Source organism: Marmota marmota, unplaced genomic scaffold, assembly GCF_001458135.2.
Source record: "Marmota marmota marmota unplaced genomic scaffold, marMar, whole genome shotgun sequence".
Lineage (NCBI taxonomy): Eukaryota > Metazoa > Chordata > Mammalia > Rodentia > Sciuridae > Marmota > Marmota marmota.
The window spans coordinates 6,300,981-6,323,037 of record NW_026000294.1 but is presented as its reverse complement, the minus strand read 5'-3'; the positions used below and the strand labels follow the sequence as shown (position 1 = coordinate 6,323,037).

General features: G+C 39.1%; 1 long non-coding RNA gene across 2 annotated transcripts; it reads left to right on the top strand.

Moving 5' to 3' along the window:
* Positions 1-15,130: 15,130 nt before the first annotated feature.
* LOC107155693 lies at positions 15,131-19,804 on the top strand. Of its 2 annotated transcripts, none has more exons than XR_001505237.2 (3): positions 15,131-15,274; positions 16,876-17,034; positions 18,866-19,804. It is a non-coding gene; the product is annotated as an uncharacterized LOC107155693 (long non-coding RNA). The 2 variants fall into 2 exon arrangements; XR_007345034.1 differs by having other exon boundaries at positions 16,876-17,148.
* The last annotated feature ends 2,253 nt before the right edge of the window (positions 19,805-22,057 follow it).

The following is a 22,057-nucleotide window of genomic DNA, read 5'->3' as shown; positions in this document are numbered from 1 at the left end:
AAGAAGAAAATAGGGGAAAGGAGATGATAACTTCTCCTCTTTGACCAATAGGTTCACAATGGAGAAGAAAGTCTCTAAAGCCCAGGACTTTTCCCATGAAATAATATTTGACATTGATAAGAACCCAACTCTTTCGTTACCAAACTCATCAAATTGATTCTCTCAACTGAAATAACATGTATCTGCAAATTCTCTGAATCTTCCAGAATCCCCCAAGCCCACTGCTGTTTCTACCAGAGGAGAAGGCAGAGCTCTTTTGTACATGGGGTAGGGGGAAGGTACAATCCTTCTTATCCTCTCCAGCTCACCAGAAGAATAAGGTTCCCCTGAGAAATTTCAACCAGTGAATTCATCGTATAATAGATTAGCCATCTGGAGAAGCCCTTAAGGGGACAGGAGTTCTCACTAATCAAAGCAGGAAAGAACAGGGCCTTGCAGAAATCGGAAATCTAATTAAGGTGGAATCTCAAGAGGTCTGACTGAATGTTAAAGAAGTTGTAGAAGCCTCATCAACAGGATTAACTCAGCTGCAGAAAAAAAAAAAAACGAAGGGTGGGTAGGGGGTTCTGCCTGAAGAATGGAAAAAAACAGCTTCAAGAGCTGAAAGTGGTCATTGTGTTCATGGTAGTGTCTAAGAGACAGAGAAAATAGAGGTAGCCTTGACCCTTCCTTCCACCCCATTTTAGTTTAGAAGGTTTGAGGAAGGGAAGAATTTGTTAAGCTCATCTAATCCCCTTTGTCCTGTCCATGTTCTCATCAAGCAACTTTGTGATTAATTTGGCTTTTAGAATATATTTTTCCAAGCAAGAAAGAAATTGCTGCTCAGCCAACATGAGCCTTTCCAGCTGTTTGGGGAATAATAAAAAAAACAAATAACAACAAAAAGAAAGAAAGAAAGAAACCTCTCTGGATTATATCTGCTTCCTGTGAGTTTGACTTGCATGCATCAGTTCATGGCGTATAGTTAGATCAATTCCAGGTGTTTTCTCAAAACTGGACTTTGGAAGTTGTGTAAAGTTGAACACTGTGCTCCATGGTTAGAAGTCTCTGCTTGAGAATCCCCATTCTTGGAGGGCATTTCTATCTCACTGTCTCTGTTATGTCAAGAAGCCAAACCCTGTATTTTCTAGACAGAGACACTGAAGCCCAGAAAAAAAGAACTCTACCCGAGTTGCCACAGTGGGTCAGTATCAAAGTTGAATTTTGGTCTAGGTTGAAATTATATTTGTACTACATAGACTCTAACTCTGCATCATTCTATGTCTGGATTCTGCAATTTCTCTTGGAACCTAATTCAGGATCCAGGATTCTATGAACTCTCTGAAAAGGGATTTTTAAGTAAATTGGATTTAACTTTTCTTGTAACTCTTCAAGGGAGAAATTGTAGGTCTATTATAGTTTTGCTTCAGACTTTAGACAATAGATTTCCTCCCTCCAGCCCACACATCTTTGTCCCCTCTCTGATTTTCATTTCAAATCCTCTTCCTTACCTAAGGTGACAGGAATATAACCCTGGTTGAAATTATATTTGTCTCTTTTCAAAATTTGTCCCATTATGTCCATGGAATGAAAGTAGAGGTTTAGAAGATATTACTCATCAACTCAATTGTTATACTAGTTTGTTTTCACCTCCAGTCATATGCTGGTCCAGGTCTTTCCCTAAAAGCCTATTGTGTTTTAGGTATGGAGTGTAAGAAGAGAACAACTTTTTTTTTGAACTGGGAATTGATCCCAAGGTCTTACACATGCTAAGCCAGTGCTCTTACCACTGATGTATATCCCCAGCCCCATGGAGTCTAGGAAAAGAGATCCTACTACCATCTGAAAAGACTTTGATTAGGGTGGAATTGGAGTCATGAACTGAACACGGATGAAAAGGATCTGTGAGCCAAGATGGAACCAGGCCATGGAGTACAATTTATTCTTTCAACAGATATTTTACTCATATTTCACCAATACTTATAGAAAATATGCTTCAAACTTGAACATCTCATAAACTGTAAGGCCAATAATGAGTAAGTCAATGTAGATGCTGGAAAGAGTGTATCTTCTGCTATGTAAGCAGATAACCCAAGTGCAATGTGATCTGACTGTAATTTATATGCATAAAAAAGTACAGAACAAAGGAACCAGGAGAAGTTTTGCGGAGATAATAATTGGCAAGGAGGGCTGGGGTTGTGGCTCAGTGGCAGAGCACTTGTCTAGCATGTGTGAGGCACTGGGTTTGATTCTCAACACCACATATCAAATAAATAAATAAATAAGTCAATAACTAAAAAAAATAATTGGCAAGGAGAGGATAATTGAGCTGGGCCTGAAAAATAAATGCAAGTTTTTTGGACCAGGAAGCTTTCCAGATTCAGAAAGATGTATGTATAAAGGCTAGAGGTATACTGGAGTAAAGGACATGTTGTAGTTATAATATAGGATGGGTGGAGAAAGATGAAGACATAACTTATGGAATTATTGTAACAGGCCCTGACATTATGTTCATGGTAATGGCTAAGAAACTGACAAAGTTAGAATGGCAGTGGAGAGCTACCGATCCATTTTAAGCAGTGCAGGAACATCATTAGAGTTGTGTTGTCAAAAGATTATCCCTGGGCTGGGGATGTGGCTCAAGCGGTAGCGCGTTCGCCTGGCATGCGTGCGGCCCAGGTTCGATCCTCAGCACCACATACAAACAAAGATGTTGTGTCTGCCGAAAACTAAAAAAATAAATATTAAAAGAATTCTCTCTCTTTCTCTCTCTAAAAAAAAAAAAAGATCATTCCTGCAATAAATGCCAAACTTTAAGGAGAAAGATATTATTGGCTGAAATGAACATCATTTTCATGTTTTCATCTTCATCACTAGGAACAATATCATCTTTTCTCTCAATATACATATTCTGAGAACTGACCTCATCACCATTCATTTTCTAAACTGTTACTCTGTTCCAAATACTAGTGATAAATAAATTAGCTAAAACAGAGATTCTTGTTCTTGAGGGAAGTTTGGGTTACTAGTGAAGAATAATCAAAGGCATAAAACATCACACTATAAGGCAGTTAAGTGTTAAAATTTGAGTATCAACAATATATATGTATATGTAATATATATGTATATGATGGTGGTCCAAAAATAACTGGTCCTTATACTATGAATTTCCTCTATGGAGATAAGCAACACAAAATGAACTGGTTTCTTTGAGGTGTACAATCAGGAATGTGAGAAGTTAGACATATGGAGGATATGGTCAATATGCAATTTAAGCTACTGATATGGAGGTAGGGAGATAGAAAAGAAATGAGTAAGCATACAGGACAACAACAGACAAAATGACAAAAGTACAGAATCCTGGGAAACACTAACATGCAATAAGTAGCAGGGAAAAAAGAACCATTAAAAAATTAAGGACAATGGTTTGGAAGTAGGTGAATCTGAGGAGTGTAGGTAAACACATTCAACAATTCTCACTGAGCAGACTATTCTGGATCAGATGCTCTGCTAGGTACTAGGGAAATAAATGAAGAAAACAGTTTTGAAATGAGCTATGGTTCTCTGGCATAAAGTTGATCCTTATATCTCATCTGAAACATTGTTGTGTGGCTTCTGATGATGAAATTGAATCTGAAGGAAGATCCTCTAAATCAGTTGGTGATTTGGTCATTATACATTGTACATGTCTGCATGTATCAAATTATAATTCTGTACCAAATAAATAATTACAAATATTATGTCAATTTAAAAAAAAGAGAGAGGGAGGAGGGGAGGTTCACCAAATTGGACAGCGAGGAGTGGAGAGAAGGGAGGGGGGATGGAACTGGGAAAGACAGTAGAATGAATCAGACATAAATATCCTACATTCATATATGAATACACGACCAGTGTAACTCCATATCATGTACAATTATAAGAATGGGAAATTATACTCCATGTATGTATGATATGTTAAAATACATTCTATTGTCATGTATAACTAAAAAGAACAAATAAAGTTTAAAAAAACAAGAAATCATGGCTAACACTCATCTGATATAGAGACATTGAGGGGAATTAGGGCTAGTAGAGAGGCTATTGACTTTACTTATTAGGAGTTTATGATAGTTTGGTGACATTGGCTGAAGGGGTCAATGCAGAAGTGAGGATAGAGGAAAAAATAAATTGGTAAGTTATAGTAGGTTATGAGGCTAAATATAAATAGTGAGGCAATCGAGGAGATCATATTCAGTTATCTGAAGCATGATGTGGGCAGTGGAATAAGATATGTTAAAGTTAGTTATGATTTAAGGATGTTTATAGGCTGAGCGATTAACACATGATGGGGAATAAAGATAATCTCTGAGAAGAGGCTATTGTTTTGATGGCTTTTTTGAGAACAGAGTCAGTGGTAAAAGCAGGTAAAGCAGGAGTGGTGGATTCCAGTTCTGAACCCCCTTTGCTTGGATTAGGGGTCAAATACAGAAGTTTGTAAGAGACACCAGAAGCTGAATGCTGCAGTTTACAATTCAGGGAAGAATGTTTGGAGGAGAAGTAGGATTAAGGGAGAGGAAGTTGACTTAAACCGCAATAGGCATGGTTCAGATGAGATGCAGGCTCAACTTCCTGCCAGAGGAGCATAGCTTATGGCAAGAGAAAAAGAGAATGTCCTTATTTGTGATCCCTCAAAACTTAAAAATAATTCTCCTGCTTTTGAAAAAAAATTGCTATTGTCCTTCCAATTTGCATGTGGTATGGAAGATGATAGAAAGGCTGATTTGAGCTCCAGCTCAGCTGATTACTGAATGACTTGAAATAAGTCTTAATTTGGTCACTCTAAAGTTCAGTTTCCTCAACTGTGAAAGGGTGATGATACCCATCTTCTAGAGTGGTCGTGAAGATTACATAAGAGCATGTGCATGAAGCATCTAGCACAGTGCCTGGGACATAGTGGCTATTCTTCAATCGTTGACTCCCTTCCCCCATTTCCTCTGTTTCACTTGTTCTATCAATACAAAGTCCTGGAGTCTCCAGATACTTCCACCCACTGCCAGCTCTCTTTTCATTTTCATTATTGTTAGTAGACAATGAAAAGATGGGAAGGCCTGTGGATGCCAGGGATCCATGCCACATTGTCCAACAGCTGACCATCTCCCAGATAGAATCAAGCTGGCCAGAAAGGTGCACAAAGCCTTATCCCCTTTCCCTGTGCATCCATTTCCAAGCCTTGCAGATGAGCCAGACAGCTTCCAAGATATGTAATAACATCAGTGGGTTAGAGAAGTGGGACTAATAAATGGTCAGAGGCACTCCCAGGCTCTGAAACCTATCTTTCCTTATTAGGGATAGATGACTGCTAAGTGCACTGGGAATTCCTGCTACAAATCCCATGAGGACTGAGATTCAGGGTCAGATCCAACCTCAAAAGAATCCTTAATGAGAGCTACTCATGGAGGTCCTAAAGAGGCCCAGAGAAATCCCAAGACACATGGGAAAAATCAACCCTCATATTTGTAAAACCACCTTAGAGTTTAGAAAACTTTTTTCACACATTATATATTATAATATATGATAAGTAAATTTACAATATAAATTACACAAGTAATCAATATTATTTATTATAATAGAATAAATAACAGATAATAAAATATAAATTAATTTAATATAATTCATATACATTTATATATTTTAATAATTAATTGATTTTATTTTTTAAAATACATGACAGTGGAATGTATTACAATTCTTAGTACACATATAGAGTACAATTTTTCATATCTCTGTATAGAAAGTATGTTCATACCAATTCATGTCTTCAAACATGTATTTTGGATAATGATGTCTATCACATTCCAACATCATTGCTAACCCCCTGCCCCCTCCCTACCACTCCCACTCCTTTGCCCTATCTAGAGTTCGTCTATTCCTCCCATGGTCCCCTTCCCTACCCCATTATGGGTCAGTCACCTTATATCAGAGAAAACATTTGGCATTTGTTTTTTGGGGGTTGGCTAACTTCACTTAGAATTATCTTCTCCAACTCCATCCATTTACCTGCAAATGCCATGATTTTATTCTCTTTTATTGCTGAGTAATATTCCATTGTGTATATATGCCACATTTTTTTATCCATTCATCTATTGAAGGGCATCTAGGTTGGTTCCACAGTTTAGCTATTGTGAATTGTGCTGCTATAAACATTGATGTGGCTGTGTCCCTGTAGAATGCTGTTTTTAAGTCCTTTGGATATAGACCAAGGAGAGCAATAGCTGGGTCAAATGGTGGTTCCATTCCCAGTTTTCCAAGGAATCTCCATACTGCTTTCCATATTGGGTGCACCAATTTGCAGTCCCACCAGCAGTGTATGAGTGTACCTTTTTTCCCCACATCCTCACCAACACCTATTATTGTTTGTCTTCATAATAGCTGCCATTCTGATTGGAGTGAGATGATATCTTGGAGTAGTTTTGATTTGCATTTCTCTAATTGTGAGAGATAATGATATAATATTGCACACATATCCAAGGCCCCAAGAACTTTACTTATTCGGGATCATTCTTCAGGTCTCAAGTTTTTGTTTGTTTGTTTGTTTGTTTGTTTGTTTTGTTTGCAGTAGTTGGGATTGAACCCAGGGGTGCTTTACCACTGAGCCTCAAACCTGAATCCAAAGCACTTTTTTTTTTTTTGAGACAGAGTCTCACCAAATTGCCCAGGCTGGCCTCAAATTTGCAATCCTTCTGATTCATCCTCCCAATTCTCAGGGATTATAAGCATGCATCACAGTACCTTGCGATTTTAACATTTTTTTGAAGAAAAAAAAAGACCTCCCTAAACATATTATATTAGGTTTACTATTATTTGCTCTCATAAAACCCTATATTTGTCCTACATAATATTTAACTTTTTATTGTGGGATTATTTGACAGTTATTTTCCTCATTTGAACACGAGTTCCAGGAAAACAGAACCCTGATCAATTCTGTTATCTTTGGTATCTCTGTCACCCAGATCACTTGACACATGCATAATTGAAGAAGAGAGTTCTTAAAATCAGTCAGTTTACCCCATGTGTAAATGGGGAGAATGACACATATAGCAAAGAAAATAATTTCCAAGTGTCATACTACAAGCCAGTGTACAGCTGGCCTGGATCTCGGATCTTCTGACACTGTCTAGGGTTGTTCTCAATGAACCTTTAACCCAGATTGCATCTGAATCTCAGGTTATCAGGAAACAGGATTAAGGGAAGGTCATAGCTTTCAGTATTTGGATATTGCTTAATCTTCTGGCCTGCACAGCAGGAAAATTTTTTTCTCATCAACAAATATTTATTGAGTAGCCACTGTAAGCAAGACAGTGATAAGCAAGTGAGGTGTGTAGTTGTAAATAAGGTAGAATCACAGCTCTCATAAAGCTTATATTCTGGCAGGGAGCATAGACAATAAATAAAAATATAAAATTCTAGAAAAAAGACAAGGCAAAAGACAAACTGATAGAAATATTTGTACTTATTACATATGAAGTGACAATCTAATATGTAAATGACTCAAAATCAAGCAAGAAAAAAAATTAGCCTCTTAAGTGAAACTGAGTATAACATAATTCCTACCCTCATGGATCTTGTGGTCTAATGGAAGAACTCCTTTATCTCCAAGGCTAGGGGGAGTAGCTGGGCTACAAATTTTAAAGGGGCCAAAAGTGATGATGAGTTCTTAGACAGCTCCTCTAGAGCCATTTTAGGGACACAGCTAATAAAATTCTGAATCTCAGCTCTGCCACTTACTAAATATGTAACTTTGAGGAAAGTTGTTTGACATCTTTGAGTTTCAGTGCCCTCATTTATGAAATGGGAATAATTCTTATTTTGCAATGTTGTAGAGAAGAGTAAGAGATATATTAGATGTGAGAATAGCTGGTACACAGGAAGCACACACTAAAAGTATTTTTCTTCCATTTCTCACATCTTGTTCTGCCTAGAACTGAAAATAGAGGGCAATAACCCTTCTTTTGCCAATATGTAGCTTTCTTCATACCTTGCATTATCTGATCTTGACAGGAACTCTCAGGTACCCAATTTCTTTTAAATCTTGTGAGGAATCTACTTATTAGGAACATACTACCAGTTAAATCAGTGCCAAACTGAATTGTAGTAAATGTTTGACTGGGGTATAAGCTCAAGGTTTGGTCTAACTTTTCTTTCTGTCTCCACAAGACTCCATCTCTGTACTTCCATTTACCGAGAGGAAATACCAATACCAAGAAGATGAAAATGTTTTTTTTTTTGTGTGTGTGTGTGTGTGCATGCGCATCGGCATACCAAGTCAATGATCCCAGGGGCCCCCACCACCTTAGTGTGTGCTAACACACACACATAAACACACACACACATTTGAGTTTTTATTGTAAATCTATACTTACATATGCTTATGGGGTACAAAGTGATACTATGATTTATGAATACACTGTGGAATAATTAAATCAAGTTAATTACCATATATTACCTCACATAATTATTTTTTTGAATACATAATTTGGAATTTACTCTTTTTGCAATTTTGAAATGCACAATACATTATTATTAGCTTCATTTACCACGTTGTGCAATAGACCTCCAAAAAACCTTAATGCTCTTGTCTGAGACTTTGTACCCTTTGGCCATTTATTTCCCTATTTCCCCCATTCCCTACCCTATGTAACTATCATTCTACTCTCTGCTGCTATGAGTTTGGTTGTTTTAGATTCCACATGTAAGTGCAGTATTTATCTTTCTGTGTCTGTCTGCAGTATTTATCTTTCTGCGCCTGTCTTATCTCACTTAACATTATGGCCTCTAGTTCCATCCATGTTGTTACAAATAACAGAATTTCCTTCTTTTTAAAGGCTGAGTAGTAGAAGTATATATCTTAAAGAAATGCAGTTTCATCCCCCCCACCACCAAATATTTGCAATAGGCAATTGCAAGTCAGTTCCTCATTCCTTCCTTCCCTGTCTTTTCAAAACTGTTGTCTTGTACAAACCCTTAATTGGAACATTGGGGGGAACAGATAAGAATGGTTGCTTAGGGTCACTTCAGTTATTTATGTCATAAATGGATGCTTCTGCAGGATTCTGGGAATAAGGTGAGGGGAGTGAAATGTGCAACCAGTTTGCTTTTCTGTCCTTAAATAACTCTCTGGTAGTCTCATTTTGTTTATTTCGCTTATTTTGTCTTTCTAAAATGCTAAGCAAACATTGACTTCAACTCAGCCCCCTGCCCTAACAATCATAAATTGAAAATTAATGAGGTTTTCATGGATGAAACTGTCCTTGTAGACTGACTTGAATTTGACATTTCTTAGCCAGGTAGCCAATATTATATAATTTTTTAGAATGCTATAAGATTACTAGCATTCATACATTGCTCCATGACATTTAAAAGCTGCCTCTGCCCTTTACTAGCAGTGACATAACCTGTGTGAAATGCAGCTCCTCATCTATCATATAGGAATAATTATTGTTTCTCCCTCATGAGGTTGTCATGAGGATCACAAAACCTAATATGTGTAAAGGGCTTTAAACAGTGCCTCACATGTGGAAAGCTCACAAAATTTGTTCATTATTATTTTTACAGTACAAAATTGATCTGTGGATAGGACCAAGGTCTTCTGCATGCTTTTTCCCAGAACATATTTGGTATGTTGGGTAGGCCTTGGGATCTTTATTGTTCTAGTACATTTGTAGGTATTCGAAAATACACTTAGGCTTATGCTTATAATGCTGAATCAGTAGTCCCTCTATTCTCATGAACTCACCATGTTCTTTCCTACCTCTGCATTTTTATTCAGGTCCCTCTCTCTTCCCACAATGCCTTTCCCTGACTATTGATACTGCCATTTATCAAGGATCTTTTAAAATGCTTCTCTTCTGTGAAGTCTCTAATCCAACCAGTTGGAGTTAATTTTCCTTTCCTCTTTGTCTCTGTTAAGTAGACTCCAAAAAATACTAGGTTTGGATATAGAAGGGTACTGTACTACCTATGCTCTTTCTGGCTCCTCAGATCTCATTGGGTAAGTCCAAAATTCTCAACATAGCTTACCAGGTCTTCCACAGTTGGCCTATTTTGGTCACCTTGTTTGCTGCTGTGACCAAAAGATCTAACAAAACCAATTTTAGAGGAAGAAAAAATTATTTAGGGCTCACTATTTCAGTGGTCTCAGTCCATAGATGGCCAATTCCAGTGCTCTGGGCTCAAAGTGGGGCAGGATATCATGGCAGAAGAGCATGACGAAGGAATACAGCTCAGAACATGGTTCCAAGAAGCACTCAACAAGGACAATGTATATGCACACCATATACTCCAAAAGACATTCCCTCAGAGACCCACGCTTATTAGATTAAGACTGTCACAACCCAATCATTTCACCTTTAAACTTTCCTGCATTTTCTAACACATGAGTTTGGGGGAAAACCCTCATATCTAAATTATAACAGAGCTCCCTATATAACTTTCCTACCTTTCTTTGTGCTATTCTTTTCTTTGTACAAGCCATATCAGCCTCCTTATCTTCCTGGAGTATATCACATTGTTTCCAATCTCAGGGCCTTTTCACATGCTGTTTCTTTTGCCTAGAATTGCTTCTTGCCTATTATTCATTTGGCTCACTGATTTTCATTTTTAAGTTTCACCTGAAAAGTCACTTCCCCTGAGAAGTTTCCTTTATCTATCCAAGCCTAGGGGAGTATATTCCATTGTTATATGTTCTCCCAGCTCTCTAGCATTTCCCTTTTTTAGGTCACACTTCCTGGTAAATATTCATTTAATAGCTATTTTCCATCACACTGTAATTACCAAGAAGTTGGACATTTTATCTGTCTTCTTCACTTCTCTATCTGGAGTGCCTTACAACATGCCTGACTTAGAATAACAGTCAATATATAATTTGTTCAATGAATGAATCTAATCCAGACTCATTTAAGAGATGGAAATATGAAGGTTCAGAAAAGGAAAGGGTTTTGCTCACACAGAGAATCAAGTGTCAGAGAAAAGATTGCAGCTTGGATCTCGTGACTCCTGGCGCAGTTCTTTTTCATACATGAAATCCACTATTGTACTCCTTCCTCCTGTGTGCCTATGGAACAGTCAGGGGCCTGGATTAGACTGTAAATTACTAGCAGGCAGGGTCCACATATTATACACGTTCATCTGATACGGTAGCCACTAGCCACATATGGCAATTGAATACTGAAAATGTGACTAGTCCAAATTGAGATGTACTGTGAATTTAAAAAATCTCATTAGTAAATACTTATATTGTTCATAGGTTGAAATAACATTTTGGAAGCGTTGGGACAAGTAAAATACATTATTAAAATTAAATTCACATATCTATTTGAAAAAATTCGAATGTGGCTATTAAAATATTTGTGGCTCATGTTATATTTCTATTAAATTATTGTATATTTCTGCTCTGTTGTATATTTAATTTTCCCCTTGGTTCCAAACAGAGCTTTGTAGCCAGTAGCTTCTCAACACATCCTTGTTGAATAAAGTTGATCTGTAGTTAGTGGGTTAACTGCTGCCACCTTTCTTGTCAATATCACCAGCTTTTCAGGGAGCCTCACAGTGTAACCTCTATCACAAGACTCAGGTGTGCTAGTTCTTCAATCCTGGCCTGAGGGTGCCCTACATATTGCATTAGCTTTTGGGTTTCCTCTCAGAGGAAGCCCCAGTGCAATCCTATGCAGAGCAATCACCAGGGTTGTGGTGAACATGTGGACACTTGTCTCTTGCACAGGAAGTGGCCATAGCTTTGCAATTGTCCCTGAGGCCTCTTCTTGAAAGGCTTCCAAAAGAAGGTGGGAGTGAGTTAGCTGGGAGATGGAACTCAATGTAAAGGGAGGGGTGCTTCTCAATTTCTTCATGGAGGTAAAAGAAGCTAAGGAATGTGGGGACTTAGAGCCATGAGGACTCCTTCTTTTACTTATGCACTGACTTTCATTTATTCAACTCACAGTTCTGGGGAAATTATTTGCTTCCTTGCCCTGGGAAGACAGTAAGGGATCAAAAACAGTCCTTAATTTTGGCAGTTTTTTTTTCCTCCCAGGAGCAATGTGGACACGTTTTTTTTGTTTGTTTGTTTGTTTTTTGCTTTGTTTTGAGACTAGAAGAGGGCAAGATACAGAGCAACTAATTTTGCTAGATCTTGCCAGGGAAGGATTTTTAAAGCCAAGGAGCACCATCGTTTCTCTCTATCCTTTAAGATATAGCCAAAATTGTATTCTTCTATGAACCTTTCTAATTTTCAATGCTTCCTTGTCCCTCACTCTGGAATAATCAAGTCTTTCTTATTTACTCTTCTGATGGCACTTTGTTAAATCACTTGTCAGATTCTATAAAGTGACATAGCTCCTTGGGTGCACGCCTATCTGCCTTTCCCCTCTATCCCTCCATTTTATGTGGTGACTGAGGCTTAGACATGCTGTGTATGATTGTTCAAGGTCACAGAGTTAATGAGTTACAAATATGGGTCTATAACCCAGGGGCTATAACCTAAGGTCTAATACACAAGGACTCAGTTTTCTTTCTCCTCCAGCACTGAGTGACTAAATAAATATGTCTACAATGTGTATCCCTAGCATTGTCAGACTGCTTCCCTTGTCAATTCTCTTCCCTTCTCTCTCATTTCCCACCACAAGAATGACCATGGCAGAGAGCATCAAAAATTGGAGACTTCATTGAATTTTAGTTGCTTTAAGCAACAGCTTGGACAATAGTCTTAAAAGAAGAGGCCTCTTTGTGCTATTGTTGCAAACTTGACGCTTTCCAACATGCTCTATGTTTGTGGAATAGAGAGCAACTCCAAGGAACCTAGTAGGTGGAATGATTTGGCTCCTAATGTTTTTTCATGTACCTGCTATGGGCTCAAAATAGATACCACTAATGACTCTTTTAGACATTATCTCCAGAAGATTCTTGTCAAAAAGTAGAGTACTGGGCTGGGGTTGTGTCTGAATGGTAGAGTGCTTGCCTAGCATGTGTGAGGCACTGGGTTTGATCCTCAGCACCACATAAAAATAGATAAAAATAAAGGTATTTTAAAAAATTAGAGTACTTTAATTGATAGGGCAGAAAATGTGTAGGTAGCTGAACTTACCCAATATGGTGTGAGTTGGGAGGAGGGGGTCCCTTCCTAGCAAACTGCCCTCAGGACCATCCTGCTTCCGCCCAAGCTTTAGTCAGAAGCCAAAAAGAAACAGGAACCGAATCTTTCTAGAAACCAGATCTGGTGAAACTGGTCTCAAGGCCTAAGCCAATAAATTATTCTTGTAGAAGGAAATTTTTAGCAGAGTAGTGTGAATGCAAGTGAATCCTTATCCTAGGCTGTCCCCCAGAGCCTTAGGCTCTGTAACCACAGGAGGCTTACAGTGAGTAAAAAGGAATACAAATGGAAGGAATCATAAAGGAACCTGGGAATGTTTGAATTGGAAAGGACACCAAAACCATTTAGTTCAATCTCTAATGGTTAAATGGGAAAGAGCAGAGTTACGACTAGGGCCCAGGGATCCTGACTCCCAGGATGTGGTCTTTTCTTTTGAGCCTGAATTTATAAGATCATATAAATTGTATAATTTTTTCACTGGGGCTCAAGTACTGCCCGTGGCCCAACTTACACAGGGCAGACCAAAGATGTTGGTCTGGGTGGGCACTGCAATCATTGAAGGCTGCCCCCCAAATATCCTGAAAACATTGTAGGACTTTCCCTTCTTATCCTGTGTGTTATTAGAATTCATGATGGAGAGCACTGCATAATGGGAATCCATCGTCTTTCTGACAGTGAATTCGGACTTCCCAGGAATTGAAAATACAAGGCTCTAGAAAAATAACTCAAGTTTCTTCCTATGATCTTCATGTCCCTTACTCAGCCTGAAGGTCACACTTGAATTTAAGGAGTTGATACTATTTTTTTCTTTCTCCATGTCAACTACTTTCCTCTCCCTTTCATGTATCCAATGTGGGAAGAGTAAAAAAAGCTTAACATTTTGAGTCAGACCTTAATGTGGCTGGGTGTGGCTGAGGCAGCTGAGTTGCAAGTTCCAGTCCATCTTTGGCAAGTTTGAGACTAATCATGGCAACTCAGTGAGACTGTGTCTCAAAATAAAGGATAAAAGGCCTGGGAATATAGCTCAGTGGTAAAGCCCCTGAGAGTAAATAGTTTCCTAGAGCCCATATTACAATCCCTGGGAAGTTCCCATTCATGCCAGAAAGATAATGGATCCCCAGTATTGAGGAGAAAGAAAGAAAGATGAAAGAAAGAAAGAAACACTGAGTAGGAACTCTGCCTTCTCCATTATGTCCTAGTTTTGTTTGTTCAGTATATTTCCATGTGACTAGTATGATCACCTGTAAGTAAGGATAACAATATTATTATACCAGAGGGTTATCGAGTTAATGAGATAACATGTAATGCACATAATATGCGCTCTAGTAAATAAATGTAAATTCCCTTTTCTTTCCTTCTGTAAGTGGTCATAGCTGTGCCAGTAGGATCAGTTTTATAAGCATGTGACCTGTGCAGTTTCACAGAGCTCCATCTAAGAAGGAGACCACACTTTGCTTAATATTCTGCTTTCAACAAGCTGAATTCATAATATTTTACAAGGGGTCTATCATTTTCGATTTGTACTTGCTCTGCAAATTATGCAGTTGGTTCTATGTACCAAGAGGGAAGTTGGAAGTAAATGGAGTATTCCAGGAGCAGAAGACATTTTGACATAGTAAGAGACCACATGATTTGGAGTCTATAGAAATGGGATAAAATTCTAACTTTGCCACTAACTTGCTTTGTGATATTGGGACTTTTCTTTCATTCTTCATTGGCTAAATTTCTCAGTTTTGACAATGGGAATTTCATTAGATAATGTCACATCTCTGACAGGCCAGAAATCATTCAATTACTCTGGGAAAAACTCCCTGCCCTACAGGCAGAGACTAAGGACAACCAGTCACTTTCTGCTTTCCCTTTCTACAGCATGGACAGCTATTGTCTGTTGGAGGTTGGCAGAGAGTAGGTGGGGCATGGCAGCAGGGACTATTGCTGCAGTAGCAAGCCCTTTCACAACAGCCCTGTTTTGTCATTTTGCATCCAGATTTCCGTTGGCTAACCTCAGCCTTATCTTCCTCATTTCTATTTCCTCTTCAAGGCACCAAGAGCCCTTCAAAACACATGACCTTCCTGCTCACAACATAAAGACCAGTTCCCTTTGGCCTCTACAGTTTGGCTCAGCACCAGGGAACCTGTGTCCTCTCTGAGACCAAGGCACCACACCAGTGACAGGTATAGTATCCATTTGCTCCCTTCTTTAAATTCCCAAGTTGAGGCAGTGTTCATAGCAGCCAAAGGTAGCTTGGATATGCCCATCCCATTTTCCTTATTCCCATCAGGGATTTGGGGTGAAGGGTAAAACAGATAAAGTTTCTATTAATCTTCTATCCTGAAGTTTCCAGTGGTCGAGAGAAGGGGGTGTATTTTCTACAGAAGGATATTTAGGAGACAGTCATATGAAAGGCAAAAGTTCTCTGGAAATCTGACAGTTCTGGTTTTTCATTTACCCAATATTTATCTTTGGGCAAGTCCTTTCTCCAGCCCATGTTTCTTTTGCACAAAGAGGAGGCTGAGAAAGGTTAAATGGATGCATCTTAAGACTTAGTTTTTATATCCCTTTTTTTGATAATTGCCATTCCTCAGTTGATAAAAGAAATGGGAGAGATGCTTGAATATATACTACCAGGCAGGGTTAACACATCCAGGAGGAGAGCTGGTGGTGATCCATATAGTACTCTCTGAGAGTTATGACTCAAAGATGAAGGTCTCTTTTTCCTCTAGTCTTATATTTGATTACTAAAATTTTGGAATTAAACAGACCCATAGAGATTGGGTGTGTATAGAAGAAATTTAAATCCAGAGAGAGGAAGGAAGGAAGGGACTTTCCCAAGGTCACACAAAGAAACTGTAGCAGAGCTGAGACTGGATTCCCAAGCCAGGGCTCTTTCTGCTCTACCCTAGGAGAAATGAGACACCAAGAAGCAGGAGTTGCCTTGTAACTTACCCAGGTGGGCCTCCTTATACTGGATGTAGTTTGGATTTTTTTCCATAATTTTTATTGGTGCATTTTAGTTGTACATAAAGTGGGATTTGTTGTTACATATTTGGACATGCACACAATATAACAATAGAATTTGGCCATTGTCATTTCCAGTATTTCTCCTTTCCCTCCCGCCTTCCCCCTGCCCCCATGCCTTTGCTCTACTGATCTCCCTTCGATTTTCAAAAGATGTCCCCCAAATTTATTTTCATTTTTTTCTTTCTAGATTCCATGTATGAGAGAAAACACAGGACCTTTGACTTTCTGAACTTTGCTTAATTCATTTAGGCAGGGTCCTGCAGACTTCTTTTACTCCACTCCTTTTACAAATTCTTGGTTCACTCTGGGAATTCAGAATTCCTCAGAGCCTACCTACACTTTCTCTTTCAGGCTCATCTTTTCCAATCCCCTTCACCAAAATTGACCTCAATAATAGGGGCTTTGTGGATCTCTCTAATGGAAAATTTTGCATTTCAGTGGGGACAAATGATGACATTTCAGATAGTATAAATGTACCAACAGATGAACTTTCAGAGTCCCTCAGTATCACCCCATGTAGGTATCCATCTCTTCTTTCTATGAGTCTGGCCAGTCTTTCTCAAGTGAACCTGCTTTTCTTACGAAAACTCAATTGGAGAAGCATGGACTAGAGCAGCAAGAGTAGAAATGAAACCAGTCTAATTCTAGCTCAGCCTCTTAATTTCTTCCATCAATGCTGAGATAATATTGTCCACAAACTGTTCAACTTCCTGTATACCAGGAATCATTAGCCCCTTTCACACTTTTCTTCCAGGTTTCCTGAGGTGAATGAAGTCAGAAGTGGCATTCAGGAAGCTGTGAATATCTCCAGATTATCCAGGTGTTCTCACTGCAGCTGGAACAGAATGGAAATGATGACAGAAGAAAGATACCAGTCCATTTCTCTCCCCCTGCCACCCCAACTCAAATTCTGGTAATTAGCTTCCTTTGCTAGCTTCCATCCACAGCTCCAATGGCTGAGCCAAAGTCTGATCACATGTAAGAGGCTCTGAAAATCTCACCAAACACTTTCCAACAACCCTGTAAGGTAAGTTTTTTTTTTTTTTTTTGGTCCCATTTCTAGAGAAGACAAATGAAGCCCAAAGAAAAACTTGCCCAAGCCACATTGGCTAATTGATGCTCAAGACATTAGAACCTAAGTTTGTCTGATTCTTTCCATATGCCATATACAGTTACCATGACTGTGGTTGGGCTGAGAGCCACACTTCTGATTGGTTTAGGTTGAATTGGGTAGGTAGAGAAGGAAATGTGGAGGTAGAAAAGACTGTTTAGATCCTTAGCTTTGAGGTCCCACCCACATATCAGTCTGGAGGGATGTGTCACCCTCTTACATTCCACTAAAATAGTTGTGGAAATATCACTGAGTACTTTCTTGTAGAAAAACTTCTTGGGGCAGTTTTTTTTTTAATATTTATTTTTTAGTTGGACACAATAGTTTATTTTGTTTATTTTTATGTGGTGCTGAGGATTGAACCCAGGGCCTCAAACGTGCTAGGCAAGCGTTCTACCGCTGAGCCACAACCCAGCCCTCTTGGGGCAGTTTTTCATTCCTGGTAATCTTTAGATGTTTGCCACTATTGATGCCAGTATTTAATATAGAACAGTTACTTTCTCATAGATCAACTGCCACTGCTGGGAAGGGCAAGAATTTGACACTGGTAATTTGGCATTTTTAGCAACAGGATCTTGGTTTTGCCAAGGGGATGCTCCAAGAGGTTCCAGGCCTGACTCTGCTCCTGGAAGCTTTCTTTCTTCCCTGGTAGCTCTGTGTTCAAGATCTCAGTGCCATATGGTGATCTCTACTGCCTTTTTTTGCTCTGTTGATGTGGCTCACCTCTTATCCAGAGGGATATATAAAGCAGGGAGGTAAAAGGACCAAGCAGGAGAGTTTGAGGGCACAAGAGTGTGATATAGGACATAACCCCTAACTGCAAGTAACTTATTGTATGACCTTTAGCAAGTCTCTTCCCCAAGATATCCCATTTCTGTTAAAGCAATTGCTAATAGTTCTTGCTCTAATTCTGGTAGCAGAGCCACGGTTTGAACATTATACACACACACACACACACACACACTAAGGACTTTACATGCATTATCTTAGGCCGTTCTTAAAGTTACTTTATGAGGTAGGTACTATACATATACATACTTTGTGACTGTGGAAAACAAGAGCTCAGATAGGAAAAATAATGTATCCATGATTGTTGAGCTAGTTAACATTAGAGAGGATTTGAGCCCATTTTTTGTTACTTTAAAAACTTTAATTTCCAATCTTAGAATAACTAATTCATACTTAACATAGCAACTTTTACCAATAGAAACATTTTTCCTCACATTACTTGTGTTTGTAACCATTTTTAACCTCAAAGTCTGTGTGCATAAGCAAAACACTGTGAGAATACAGCTTGGGAGTATTGGGAAGAAGTGGGAGCAAGGACACTGACTAGGGGACCTGATCTTTTCCTCTAGTCAAGAAGGCAGAATGATGACCAAATTGTCTCCTTTCTGCTGTGTAGAGGAGCTCACTAAAGCTGGGGACACATAGAAATGTCAGATCTATAGTACTTAGACCAGAGGATCTCCCAGCTAAGCACTCAGGATCTCTTTTCTCGTTAGGAGTCTTCTACCTGTTTTGCTCACTTCTCTATTCTGATGTTGCAGCTGTTCCCTGAAGAGGGACCTCTGCAGTTTTCCTGAGGCTAAAGATGTGACTTCACTAGTGCTTTCTCTCTCTTTCCTTCCAGGGCCACATCCTCCAGGAAGATCTCTGTCCCGTGGAAGCCCCTGGCCTGGCCTCCCGCAGTGCCACGCTCCGTGTATTTGACAAGCTGAGTTGGACACTCCGTGTGGTAGAGTGTCAGTTTGTCAAATACCCCAAGTGTGGCACATGCTTAGCAGCTCCACACCAGGGCAGATGGAATACAACATATTTGCTGCCAAGTGGATGTAAGAATGCTCATTAAACAACAAGGTCTCCTAATTTATTTTTTTGTAACTTTGAGGGAACCCAAGCAATGCATCTGAGGGTTTCAGGGGGAAAGTGCAGCATCTCTGGTAATTACAGCCCTGGTCTTCGTCTACACACATCATGAGAATGCCTAGGAGCACACAATAGTCTTGAAAAGACATAAGGGATACAGGGATAGACGTGCTCTTTGATTTGTTATTCTCTTCTTTCTTCACATTCCCCTTCCAGAGTGTCACAGTCAGGACACCAGAATCAAATACTACAGGTTATATGAGAAAGCTGGGCATGGAAATCCACTCTTTTTATGTTCATTCTTGTCTTCTAAACACAGACTGGCTTTTCTACCTCTTCCTTTTTTCCTCAAACCTCTTCTTGAAACAACTTCTCCATTTCTCTTGGCCTAATTCTTTCCCATACTTCCTGGCCCCACCACAGTATAGTCTCCCCAGGGACTTTTGAAAGTCATCCCATGCTTACCCTTCTTCGCTTGCAGAGCACTCCTTGCCTGAGTCCTGTTATATGCCCCAATATCTCATTCCACCCAATATAATCTTTTGGATCATGAGTGAACTTTTCCAAGGCTTACTCTTGAATTCCCCACTATATTTTGAGCTTCTAGAAGACAAGAATATATCTCCTTGATTGTTGTCTCCCCTACCATAACCCCATATTTTGGTTACGGAAAATATTCAATAAATGTTTGCTGATTGATTGACTTTCTACTTAGTTGATTAGTTTCGGATATTTGTGCCAAGTGTCACCCAGGGTTCTATGAAAAAAACAAACAAACTATGGAAACCACAATTTTATACAGTATATGAGGGAATAGCCAACATGGAGAGCTTTTTCTTCCTGAGAAATGAAGCCAAAGACTGGAGGAAGGGGGAAAACAAAAGTGCAAATAAATTGTAGAATTACTTGAATATACAGATATGTGGTACTTTATTGAAGGATTTTTAAGAGTCCTTAATATTCTAATTTTGCTTTGGGAATCTCCAAGACAGAGATATGGAATGAGGGCTGGGGATATAGCTCAGTTGGTAGAGTGCTTGCCTTGCATGCATAAGGCCCTGGGTTCAATTCCCAGCACCGAGAGAGAGAGAGAGAGAGAGAGAGAGAGAGAGAGAGAGAGAATGAAGCCTTCCCTATGCCTACCTATCCACTGAAATTTTCTTGTTTTTTTTTTTTGTGGTCTTGGGGATTAAACCTAGGGTTTCATATATACTAGGCAAACATAGGCAAATATCCTGCTACTGAGCTACATCCCCAGTCTTATTATTATTATTATTATTATTATTATTATTATTATTATCATTATCATTATTATTATTTTAAATATTGAGACAAGATCTCACTGAGTTGCTGAGATTGGCCTAGAACTTGTGATCCTCCTGCCTCAGCCCCCCAAGTAGCTGGGATTACAGGTATTTGCCACCAAACCCAGTTGTCCAGGGGAACTTTTATTCCCCATGGGATATCTCATGATATTCCATGATATTCTCCTGATACTACATGTAACAAAAAATGAGGGGGCTGGGGTTATGGCTCAGTGTTAGTGCGCTTGCCTAGCATACATGAGGCACTGGGTTTGATTCTCAGCACCACATACAAATATAAAATAAAGGTCCATAAACAACTAAAAAAAAATTTAAAAATTGAGAAACTTCCCTAGACAAACTTCATACCTTCCTTCCCTTCTAGAGAGCCTTCTTTTCACTCTTCTACTTTCCCTGACCAGACAGCTACCTAAGATAGATCCCATATTGTAATACCTAGGAATCACTTACTGGCTTGTCATATATGGAAAAAGTTTTTAGTATGGAGGCAAATATGAACTCCAGAAGGTGCCTGCTGCAATAAATATATACTTCTAGAAATTTACCGGCCTAACTTGTGGTCTCTGTTCTACCACTGATGTATATGTGTAACTTTAGACAAGTCCCTTTTTTCCTCTGGCCCTCATTTCCTCATCTTTAATATGGGATTATTAGGATCAGTAATCTCCAAGTTCTTTAAGATGAAACTCTGATATATTCCTGAAGTTTCAAAATTCCTATGGGGTTGGGGAGGGGTTCCTGAATTTGTGATTCATTTTACCAGTGGAAATAGAACAAAGATTGTCTTCTCAACCCCAGCAATTCCTTTCTCTTTAAGGTAGTAGAAAAAGATAATGGGTGTTTTCAAAGGCTGTGGGATCTGTACACTGAGCTGTTTCATGAAGGAAGCTGAGGTTTCCACTGGGTGGGGAGCCCTGTTTCAGAGGCTTATAAGTGTGATGGGGAAGAAGAATTTGCTCCTTTCACCAGCTATGTGAATCAAGTATCTAGGGATGAGGAAAACACTGAGGTTTTGACCATGGACTTGGCAGGTTGCATGGTGGTAAATGGGAGGCCACCTCCTTGTTCACTTTTGTGTACTATTTTGACTTCTGTAATCACCCCACAGGGGAAGCAGCTCTTGCTAAACCTGACCTGACCCTGGAACGAGAAGTAGCAATGTGACAGTTTCAAGAAGAGTAAAATGATTTTGACTTCACATGAAATTACATGGGGAAAAAGAAGCAGTGTAGATATGGCCCAGGACATGCTCTTACAGGAGAGCTTGATTTAAAGGTGCATACACAACACACACACACACACACACACACACACATACACACACACACTTAGTCCCATTCCTGCTTGAGAAAGACTTCAATGCTTTTACCTCCACTCCACATTATAAGAAGGGGCCAGGAGCTACTGAAAATGACCCATGCAAAATATAAATACCCCCATATTTTAGGATTTAAAGAAGTAGAAATCCTTAGGGATGATATAAACATACTTTGGAAAGAAGGCAATCCTTTTATCTCTCCATCCATAGTTCCCTGATAAAGAAGTAGAGCTCTTTCTTTGTCAAAATTTCAGTTGACTCAGGAAAAGTCATTCAGGTAGAGCTGACAGGATGACAAGAATGGGAATGGAAA